General features: G+C 37.8%; 1 long non-coding RNA gene across 1 annotated transcript; it reads right to left on the bottom strand.

Moving 5' to 3' along the window:
* Positions 1-379: 379 nt before the first annotated feature.
* LOC147504887 (uncharacterized) lies at positions 380-11,053 on the bottom strand. The gene is made up of 4 exons (XR_015220481.1): positions 10,777-11,053; positions 10,526-10,691; positions 587-712; positions 380-501 (listed from the first exon to the last, which is right to left on the bottom strand). It is a non-coding gene; the product is annotated as an uncharacterized LOC147504887 (long non-coding RNA).
* Positions 11,054-11,344: the final 291 nt, after the last annotated feature.

The following is an 11,344-nucleotide window of genomic DNA, read 5'->3' as shown; positions in this document are numbered from 1 at the left end:
AAACCCAAAACCAGGTAAAGCTGGAGTCGAGCTAGCATTACTAGTAGTAGCAGCAGCAGTAGAACCAAATCCAAAACTAGGTCAAGCCGGAGTCAAGCTAGAATTACTACTAGTAGCAGCAACAGTAGAACCAAATCCAAAAGCAGGCAAAGCCGGAGTCGTACTAGTAGTAGTAGTAAAAGCAAACCCAAAAGCAGGTAAAGCCGGAGCCGTGCTAGTAGTACTTCATACATAATGGAAATATGGTGTGAAATCATTGTGTTTCTCTTAGAAATGTACCTGCAGCAGGAATTTCAACTGCGATCCCACCAACAAAGATCCATGCCTTTACATAGTTCCCCCACCTCTGGAATGACTTTTCAGGTAGAATAAGTAACACAGCTTCTGCTTCCTCCCATAGCTTCCGCTTCCGCTTCCTGCAACATCTCATCCAGTAATCCCCAATGCCGCTGTTCAAACTGACGAGTGCTTACTCTTTCGTCATACTTTCCAGTCCACCACCTCGATGCCAACCAAACTTTAGTTAGTGAACTTGTAATTTTAAAAATAGTGAGATGTAGTTATTTCAAAGTAGAATAGCACATACCTATGTTTCAACAGTCCTTCAAGTCGCCACCCTTTTCCCTCCTCCTTTATTCGGGCTTGGGACCGACAATGCATTTGCATTGGCGGAGTTAAAAAGGGGTTAGTACAGTTGAGTAGAGTCCACCACCTAAATATCAAACACATATACATACATATGCAAGTTCCACAATAAAAAAAATAAAAAAATAGATGAATAAGATAAACTATTCCATCTAACAAAATTATCCACGCAGAAAGACAGTCTCCACAAAATGAATTTACATGTATAATAAAGTACCTGAAGCTTACATGGAACTCAAACTGAAGCTTACATATCTAATAAAGTACCTTAAGCTTGCATGGAACTCAAAATGAAGCTTATGCATATATCTAATTGATAAAAGTTAAAATGAATAGTCTACCTACGAAATGAACGATGAAACTCAAAATGTAAGTAAACTAAAACTATCTTATGATGCTTATTTGTTTACCAAAGTTTTCTCTACTCTCAATCCTATGAGATATAGTGGAGTAGGAAGTTCGTTCCACTCCTAGTGCTCTAGCATGGAATGTTTTCTAATCTAATTAGTCGGTCTTAAGTCAATGAGAGTTTTACGAGGGGGAATTATACTACGATGCAATATGAAATTGATTATTTTAATTTAAACTATGAATGCTATGGAAATATGATTGTTTTTTCATCTAGATAAAGGATTAGAGGGGAATTGAATCCACCTCGAATCCAACTTAATAACCTAGCATAGATTGTTGTATCTCGATTCTTATGTTCTTACGGCAAGAATTTCGAGTTCTAATCCCTAGTGTTCGTGGCATTTCTACCAAATACTAACTAGCATGTGAGGTCGTTCACCCATTCTCATGGCTTAAAACACGACCTTCTAGAGTGGAATAGAATCTACAAACAATTCTACACTAACAACTAAGTTTTCATCAAGGCTTCATCAACCCCTCTCTAATGGAGGTTTTAGCCTTGATTCATCAAACTAACATTTCCCATTGAATCTAAACTAAACATAATGTAAAGAATTGAAATTTACTTAATCAAACAATAATGACATCTAATTTAATGACTAAAATGAAATAAGAACAAGAATTGAAATTAGATCTAGAAATGGAAATGACAAAAATCGAAATTGATAAAAAATACTACTTTATTGATCTAATCAAATGAAGAACAAGATTCAAAGGTTTAATCTAATACAATGAATTGAAACTAATTAAACTAAGTTCTAAAACTAATTAATGGAGGCTAACTAATCTAGGTCTAACTATCTACCATTAACAAAGAGTGAAGCTTTGGTTTTTATACTCTCAGATCCAAAAATCATGCATGGGCTTGGAGCCATGTTTTGGGCCAGAGAATCAGCCCAAAACCCAATTCTTTCAGTCCAAAAAGGCCTCTTCAGCTGCAGTTCGCTTCAACAGACTTTTCGTCCACTTCTGCTCCTCTGATTGGGTCAAGGCTTAGACCATTGGAAAGCTCTTTCCGAGCCGGTCGTTTTGATATAAGGTAGGCCCAATTCCGAGGTCTGAGTCCAAAGATATGGTTTTCGGAAGTTCTGTTGACTTTGTGCACTGTTTCTGCCTACGTGGACTTTGACTTTTCAGCTTTGACCGTGCTTTAGAAAGGCTTTGTCTTCTTGAATCTTGGGCTTTAATCACGGAACTCCTTAGTAACTGACTTTTGCTCCTTTATCTCGCTAAAGTGGCACATTTCTGCACATAATGGACTTTGAAGCCTGAAATGCATAAAAACACGTAATCAGTGTTAACTCTTAATTATTACTCACATAATTGGTCTAAAAGTATGACTGTTACAGGGTTAAAACTACAGTTTTGGGCTCTTATCAAACCACCCCCAAATAGCATTTTGCTTGTCCTCAAGCAAAGATGAGAAATTAGAATAAGTGACCAAAAATGGAGTTCTATCTACTCTCGTTTTCACTTGAGTCATTGATTGCATTGACCATATCAACAAGGCCTTAAACCACTAGGAATTCCCTAGTGGACGAGTTATAGCCTCGTGAGAGTTTTCCAGTGAAGGTACTCATAAACTTCATCTATACTACAACGACTAAGAAATAAAACTATTGTTTCCTTATTCATGCTCTAAATTAACTATACCTCTCACTAGCAATGCATATAGAGTAATCAAGTCAAAACCTAAGCTAATATATGCATAATAATCAATCATCTACAATAAACATATATACAATGAGTAATACTATGAAATGCAATAGCAGGTCCGTTTAAAACTTCGAATAAGCGTCCTTAAGTAGGTTCTCACAATAATAGTCAAGATACAACACTCGATTTTTCCACTCAAGTTTTGCTACTCTAGTCTTGCAGAGGCACACTTTACCTTACAATCTCAATGACACACAAGGAAGCCGGAGTCGATCAAACACATCTGCCACTTACTATCACACTAACCTATTCCTAATTGAGCTTGAGGTCTTTATTAGGTGTTTCGGGGATTAGGAGATGGTTTAAGAAGGAAGGAAATGGGTATTCAAAAAGGACAAGTCTGAGATAAAAGAGTCTTCATATTATGTAACTAGAGAAACCCTTGTTATTTACTTTTGCTTCTACACTTTGTTTCCATCCTTAGCCATTTTTTTTTTTCTTTTTCTTTGGCTTTTGATTCCTTTTATTCTATTTTTTTGGAGTTTTTATTTTATTTCTATTTTTATTTTTCTTTTCTTTGGATGGAAACTTCTTTTCTTTATTTTTAAAAAGCAACTAACTAATTTTTGTTTACACAGTACTTTCTCTTCTTCTTTCTTCCTCATTCTATTCTCAGACTTATTCTAAATTGGGTAGGTTGATTTTTTTTTTTTATTATTTTGTTTTGTTTTTGTAACAGGGTAAAAGATTTATGGCTTATGAAAGGCTAATGAAAGGCTCGATTAGGGGCGACTAGCGGAAAATATACTTAGGGTCGAATTTCTAGCTATATCGATCCAAAAGGGCCTAAATTCTCTCTTAGGACTATATTCTCATTTCTCTATTCGAATTTGTGTCATTTCTCAATATTTCACTCTATAAAGCTTTTAGATTTCTCAGAAATTTAAGTGCTAACAATTTCAGATAGATACAATCATGTAATATATTTTATAGATAGATGCAAAGACTATTACCTACATATTAACCTAAGTTTCTAAAAAATATTCTAATGCAAAAGCTACGTGAGACTTCTAGATTGTTAAGAGCATAGAGAAAGAAAACAATACCAATATTCCTAAGTGTATAGCATAACTTATTTATTTATATTTTTGAATTTTTGAAATTTTAACTAGAAAACAAATGCATATTATACATATCTATATCCTAACAGATGCTTTAATTACACGTGTTTCTATGCCCCCAAACAAGAATCATGCTTTGTCCTCAAAGCATTTAAATAAAAAGGGTAGGAAAAATACCATTGAAGCGCGTGAAATTCAGGAACATCTGCAAAACAAGGTTAGAACGTACTAATATAGGAAATAAAAAACTGACGCAACTCTATAAGAGTTCCACCCATTATGGGGTTAACAAGAATCAAATTGCTTGGGACATAAGCAGACACTAACTAGAATTAAAACTTACCTTATCTCCCGGACATGCATATTATCTACCCAATAGCATCATGGGTCTTGTATTTCAGCGGGCATGGCAAGTCCAAGAACAATTGCAAGCAAGAACCATAAGCGGTTCCCAGCCTACGTGTGTGATCACCTCGTGAAACCAAGCACCATAAGTAGTGCTTTGAAACAAATCTTCGAAAGACTGTTCCGGTATTAATGTAGGAGATGTCATCTCAAAATACGCTTTGGAACAGCTGCAAATCACCCGGGAACAACCCGCAGAAAATTGGAATTTTCCGTGTTCACAGAAGGCGGTAAGGTCCGCCTGATAACTCAATTATTCTCGATGATTTTGGATTCCAGTGTTTGAGAGCGAAGTCGCTCACCTTGAAGCGAAAAGCTCCCTCCTTTGTTTTTTTTTTTTTTTTTTCAAGGGAGCGAGGTGGGGTTAAGAATAGGAAGTTTAGTGATCAAGCATGGAAAAGCCAAACACCCCACCCCCAAACAAATTTTTGAAAACAGGTTTGTAAAAATTTGTTTTAAAACGTGGGTCTTTTAAAGTCAGATTCCCGAGACTTGCTAGATTACTATTTTTATAGCCTTGAACTTTTTTTTTTTTTTTACTTTTTATGAATTAGGTTTAATATAAAGGAACACAATAAGCAGTAAAGACATAATTCACACCATAGAGAAACATGACTAAAAAACCAAGAAAACATGCAAGAGTGGAAAACGTGAATTATGTGAACCGTGGACTTAGGATCCGGTACTTACAGCCACACACTCCATAGGGAGGGCCCGGTTACCTGAATGGTGCATTCACCAATATATGGAAATAAAAGGAAATGCACCAAACACAAAATTTGAGTCGTTTATAGTTAGATACTCGAGACTTTATCTAAATATATGTATGAATATGCAGTTTATCATATATCAATAACCAAAATAGTTGTGGATCGCTCCATAAATAAATATCACAGAAAACATATCCAAACACAATCAAGCACCAAGATTTCCTACGACGCAGCCTAGTGGAATGAAAGCGAAGTCGGATAGACCTATAACATAACCGAGCATGCACCTTATGTTTCATCTTTGAACGAGAGGGTGTCCTAGTGAATAAGTGTGGAAAAGTGAATGGTTGTGGAAGATATGGTGGATTGGGATAAGTTTTAGAGAAAAAGCATGGAAAAAATGAGAATGTGGGTTTAGCACAAAACTCATTCATGGTGTAGTTAGGGACCGCCCTCAAGTCTGAAAATGACGGTGTCAAGTGGTTTATCCTTGGGAAGTATTTGTTTACTAGGTGGATTTAAAAAATCATGAAGCACGGGAGAAACTAAAGGATCGAAAGTGCAAACTCGAGGTTCCTTTGAAAAGGGAGGAGGGTGGGGAATATTGGTGATGGAAGGTGAATGATTCTCAGCTAGAGCTCTCAACTCCATATCATCGAAAATCTTGATATATGCAAGACATTCCTCAATAGGTGGGTCAAAAGGATCACTGGGATAGAGATTGAAAAATTCATCTTCCGTCATAGCATCAAGGGATGAATGGTTGTTGGCAAGGGGCTCGCAAAGTGGTAAAGAAGCGGTGCAAAAGAGTTGCAGGAATTCTTCTTCGATTTAAATCTACTACCAGGGAGTCATTGTTAAAGTCGGAATTTCCGAAGGAAAGGAATTTGTTAATCTGTTTATCCGGAAACATGTTTTTGAAGTAATCTTGAGCTAAGCTCTCGATCATGCTAACCTCGCCATTTGTAGATGAATCGGGATCGTGGTCCTCGTTTTGAAAACATTTACCTCAACGAAAAGATGGCTAAAGGACAAGGACATCGAACCATCACAGCAAGTTTATGAGCGTTGGCGTGCCAAGAAGGGGCGCCCTAAAATGATAGGTACAGAGTCGTTAGTGACTTCGTATCGAGGATAACGAAGTCGGATGGGTAGTAAAAATTTGGACTTTAACCAAACATTTTTTCAACCACACCCTTAGGATACTTAATAGACCGATCGACTAATTGCAATGTCATTTTAGTAGGTTGCATCTCCTCTAGACCTATTTGTTTATACAAATAAAACGGAGTCGATTAACACTAGCCCCCGTGTCTAGTAAGCGGTTGTCGTGTGAGAATCTCCTAAGGTGCATTATGCGATGGGGCGACCGGGGTCCTTGTACTTAACAATTCCATTATTTTCGGATAAAGTTGGGAACTGTTCAGGTTAGAAAGGCATCTTTAGGTATGTTGGTCTTACGCCTAGTAGTGCACAACTCCTTAAGAAACTTAGCGTGGTTAGGTAGCTATTTTATAGCTTCGAGAAAAGGAAGGTTTATCGTTATATTTTTGAAAACGTTCCTAATCTCCTCAAAGTTAGTATCCCCGGTTAGCATGGCTAATTTCGGGGAACGGTGGTTTAAACTCTATATTTATTTAGCGTATGGCTCGACTTGATGTGTAACCTTGGCTTTTTGTTTCTTAGGTTGTGGTTTAACCGGTACCTCTACAGTGGTAGGTTCTTCGGTTTCTATTTCAAGATTATCTAGTTCGATATCCGGTGTAGAGTATCTTGATGGGGTAACTATAGGCATAGTTACTTTGTTATCAATCACTCTTCCGAACGGAGAGTGGTGATGGCATTTAGCTTCACCTACGGTTGTAGTTCCCGTACTAATATTACCGCTTACCTCAAAGGCCGTGTTTTTTTTTCTAGGGTTGGGTATCGCTTGGCACGGAAACATGCCTTTTGGTTGGAGCTTTCTCTTGGGCTAACTGTTGGTTTAAATTATTAACGGATTGTAGAATGTGTTGGTTAGATTGAGCCATGGTTTGGAAAAGTTGTTGGCTCACTTGTATGAAAGTGTCAAGACGATCCGTTGTGTGGGTGTAGTAGTCACGGGGTGGTGTGGACCGGAACTATCTCGCATTGATTATTTATGGGCGGATTGTGATAGTTATTATTTACCTAACGATACCTCTATTAGCATTATAATTATTATAACTACATTGACCTTGTGCTTGACCTTGTCGAGGTTGCGCTTTGGTTGTTATAATTATTATAATTACCCCGATCATGTCCTTGTTGTGGTGGAGCTTGGTTATAACTGTGCGTTGGCCTAACATATTGATTATTGTACCACGGAGGTGTGGCGTGTTGGTTATTTCTCCAACCGAAGTTGGGATTTTGTCTCCAAGGGGCGTTAGGTTCACTATTAATGGAACAAGAATGTTCATAGGCTATAGGGCCGGTGGGAGTCGGGATGCTCGGGACTCAAATGAAACTACATGGATTTGAATTTACATTCATGACGGGGATAGGCTTTTGTTGTACAAAATGGCCTCTACCTTTTTGTGAGGGATTCAATTAGAGTTTTAAGCTCGGGGATCTGATTTAACCTCAAACATACCTTGGTAGCCTTAATCGTTGAAAAGAACTAGCGAGCGGAGTAATCGTCTACCCCCCCAATTATTATTACGCTTAGTTTGATCTTCCAAAATTTATATGCCTCGGGGGCTCCTTTACTTAGGAAACTACCCCATTCATTATGTCTAGGACTTCTTTATGGTGGTGTAGAAGTCCTTTGAAAAACGCATCGAACTAACGTGTCTTTTGCTAGGTGATGGTGTGGACACTCTATAAGGAGATTGGTGAAAGCGATTCCAAGCCTCTGAAAATGATTCATGAGGATTACGTCCGAAAGAAGTGAATCTTGGAAAGCATTTCATCCGTCTTTAGGGGTGGGTAAAAATATTCCATAAACATCTCGAACAAGTTTGGCCCACGAGTCCATTGCACTAAGCTTGGCGGCGCTTAACCAAGACGCCGCCTTATCGGCTAAGGTGAAGGGAAATACCCTCAGTTTAATTTGTTCTGCACCAACCGTAGGATGATGGAATGTTGTAAGGACTTGTTCAATCCTACGCATGTGCTGATAAGGACTTGTTCAATCCTACGCATGTACAAATTAAATATATTTAGGGGGATGCGGAAATCCCCCACTGGGTCTGCTAGAACGATGCAAGATTTAGGGCTATCGCTCAAAGCTTTGTCGAAGTCGGAGAGAGGAGTCTCTCTCTCTTCAGCCATTATGTCAGGTATGGTTGGTGGGATAGTAGTTAGAGGTGTAGTGATTGGTATACTCGATATGTTTCTTTATTGACGGTTAATTACGTTTGGTGTTTTTCTCCGACCAGACCTTAATCTCATGCAAGTCTAAGTCTAAACACGAAAACAATCCAAACAATCTTGATATATTAGTATGAACCTCTAACTGGAGATGCGAGGTATGGAAGAAAGGAATACCTGATAGCGTCCTTGCTTCGCTTATGAATAGCGTCTTGTTTACGCGTGTTCAGTGTAAATAACAAGTTAGAGCACTGAAAAAACTTAAAAATCGAAGTTCGAAACAAACCTGTAGAAATCCGCAACTTTCAGCTTAGGGCGCGGTCGCGCTCCGTGTCCAGTAAGTGAGCATAGGTCGCACTTGGTATGAGGGCGGGTTGCGCTCGAGGTCCAGAACGATCGAGGGCGGTCGCGACCGGGTATGAGGGCGGTCGCGGGGTCCGTGACTATTGAAGCGCAGCGCTCCTTATAAGCCTTGGTCGTCTCGGTGTATATTTTTTTATGAACTTTTTCAACGCTGAAAATGGACAACCACAGTATGAATCAAACAAGGGTGGGTGGGTTTAATGGGACTTAAAAATGACTAATTCTACTATGAAAACAATGCTAAAGTGCAACTAAGATGGCAGCGGCGCCATTTGATAAAACATAAAATGAATAGTTTACCTACGAAATTAACGATGAAACTCAAAACGTAAGTAAACTAAAACTATCTTATGATACTTATTTGTTTATCAAAGTTTTCTCTACTCTCAATCCTATGAGATATAGTGGAGTAGGAAGTTCGTTCCACTCCTAGTGCTCTAGCATGGAATGTTTTCTAATCTAATTAGTCGGTCTTAAGTCAATGAGAATTTTACGAGGGGGAATTATACTACGATGCAATATGAAATTGATTATTTTAATTTAAACTACGAATGCTATGGAAATATGATTATTTTTGAATCTAGATAAAGGATTAGAGGAGAATTGAATCCACCTCGAATCCAACTTAATAACCTAGCATAGATTGTTGTATCTCGATTCTTACGTTCTTACGGCAAGAATTTTGAGTTCTAATCCCTAGTGTTCGTGGCATTTCTACCAAATACTAACAAGCATGTGAGGTCGTCCACCCATTCTCATGGTGAAACACGACCTTCTAGAGTGGAATAGAATCTACAAACAATTCTACACTAACAACTAAGTTTTCATCAAGGCTTCATCAACCCCTCTAATGGAGGTTTTAGCCTTGATTCATCAAACTAACATTTCCCATTGAATCTAAACTAAACATAATGTAAAGAATTGAAATTTACTTAATCAAACAATAATGACATCTAATTTAATGACTAAAATGAAATAAGAACAAGAATTGAAATTAGATCTAGAAATGGAAATGACAAAAATCAAAATTGATAAAAAATACTACTTTATTGATCTAATCAAATGAAGAACAAGATTCAAAGGTTTAATCTAATACAATGAATTGAAACTAATTAAACTAAGTTCTAAAACTAATTAATGGAGGCTAACTAATCTAGGTCTAACTATGTACCATTAACAAAGAGTGAAGCTTTGGTTTTTATACTCTCAGATCCAAAAATCGTGCATGGGCTTGGAGCCATGTTTTGGGCCAGAGAATCAGGCCCAAAACCCAATTCTTCAAGTCCAAAAAGGCTTCTTCAGCTGCAGTTCGCTTCAACAGATTTTTCGTCCACTTCTGCTCCTCTGATTGGGTCAAGGCTTAGACCATTGGAAAGCTCTTTCCGAGCCGGTTGTTTTGACATAAGGTAGGCCCAATTCCGAGGTCTGAGTCCAAAGATATGGTCTTCGGAAGTTCTGTTGACTTTGTGTGCCAAGTTTACGCGTGGACTTTGACTTTTCAGCTTTGACCGGGCTTTAGAAAGGCTTTGTATTCTTGAATCTTGGGCTTTAATCACGGAACTCCTTAGTAACTGACCTTTGCTCCTTTATCTCGCTAAAGTGGCACATTTCTACACATAATGGACTTTGAAGCCTGAAATACATAAAAACACGTAATCAATGTTAACTCTTAATTATTACTCACATAATTGGTCTAAAAGTATGACTGTTACAGGGTTAAAACTACAGTTTTGGGCTCTTATCACTAATAAAAGTTAAACTAGTTCAAGTTTACTTCCTAACAACGAGGAGGGAGAAAATGGAGAAATGCTTTAGGCCATATAACATTTCCCTGCCCAATTTGTCCAAGGGTTCGAAAGTGGTTATATGGTTCAGGTATCTCACATGAGCTTTTGATAATAGCTTCAATGCAGACTAGGAAATTTCCCTCCCCTATGGTTCTTCTACCAATTTTATGTCCTGGATCAACACTTATCACCCTCCCAGATGCAACTTTTTTCAAGGGCCAATGAGCTCTAACATCCACTTCAGCATCAACGTAACTAGTATCCTGGAAAATAGTAGTGCAAGAAACATTACTAGTCGAGTCTGGTTATTTCATTAAGAATATAAAAAAGATTAAATATATTACATACATTGGAAGCTGCATTATTGTAAGAGAATCCAGAAGAAGAAGATGGTTCATTAGGGGTACTAGGCGTGATTGGTATCATACGAGAGAGAGTCTGCACTGTTTGAGTCAGCTGATCTACTTGCCTTTGAAATTTGTTAGTCACCTAATCAAGTTTCTCTTCAAACAAGGCTGCTAAGTCAGAAGTCGCCTTCACTTGTTTCTGATTCCTCTTGACATAAGGAGTTGAGTTCTTCAATTTTGATTTGGAGCAACCCGATCCCATTAACCACATGCGTCCTCTACCATCCTTACCAAGAACCTATTTAATTGGAAGAATTTAATTTATGCTTATAACTAATATTCTAGACTAATTTACCATTTGAAATAAAATAATTAAATTTCAAACTTCCGCCACAGCATCACAAGTCGGGTCTGATTGAGGATTGGAGGCGGAATGTGCTCCAATCTTATCCTATTGATAGATAAACATACCAACTCCGAGTATCAATACCATATTTATGTATGTAAATTGCAAAATCACAAAAGGTACCATATAAAGACTTACCGCCAAATCCTGTCTTTGCAGAATT

This window comes from Coptis chinensis, chromosome 4 (genome assembly GCF_015680905.1).
Source record: "Coptis chinensis isolate HL-2020 chromosome 4, ASM1568090v1, whole genome shotgun sequence".
NCBI lineage: Eukaryota > Viridiplantae > Streptophyta > Magnoliopsida > Ranunculales > Ranunculaceae > Coptis > Coptis chinensis.
This window is presented reverse-complemented; position numbering and strand designations above follow the sequence as displayed.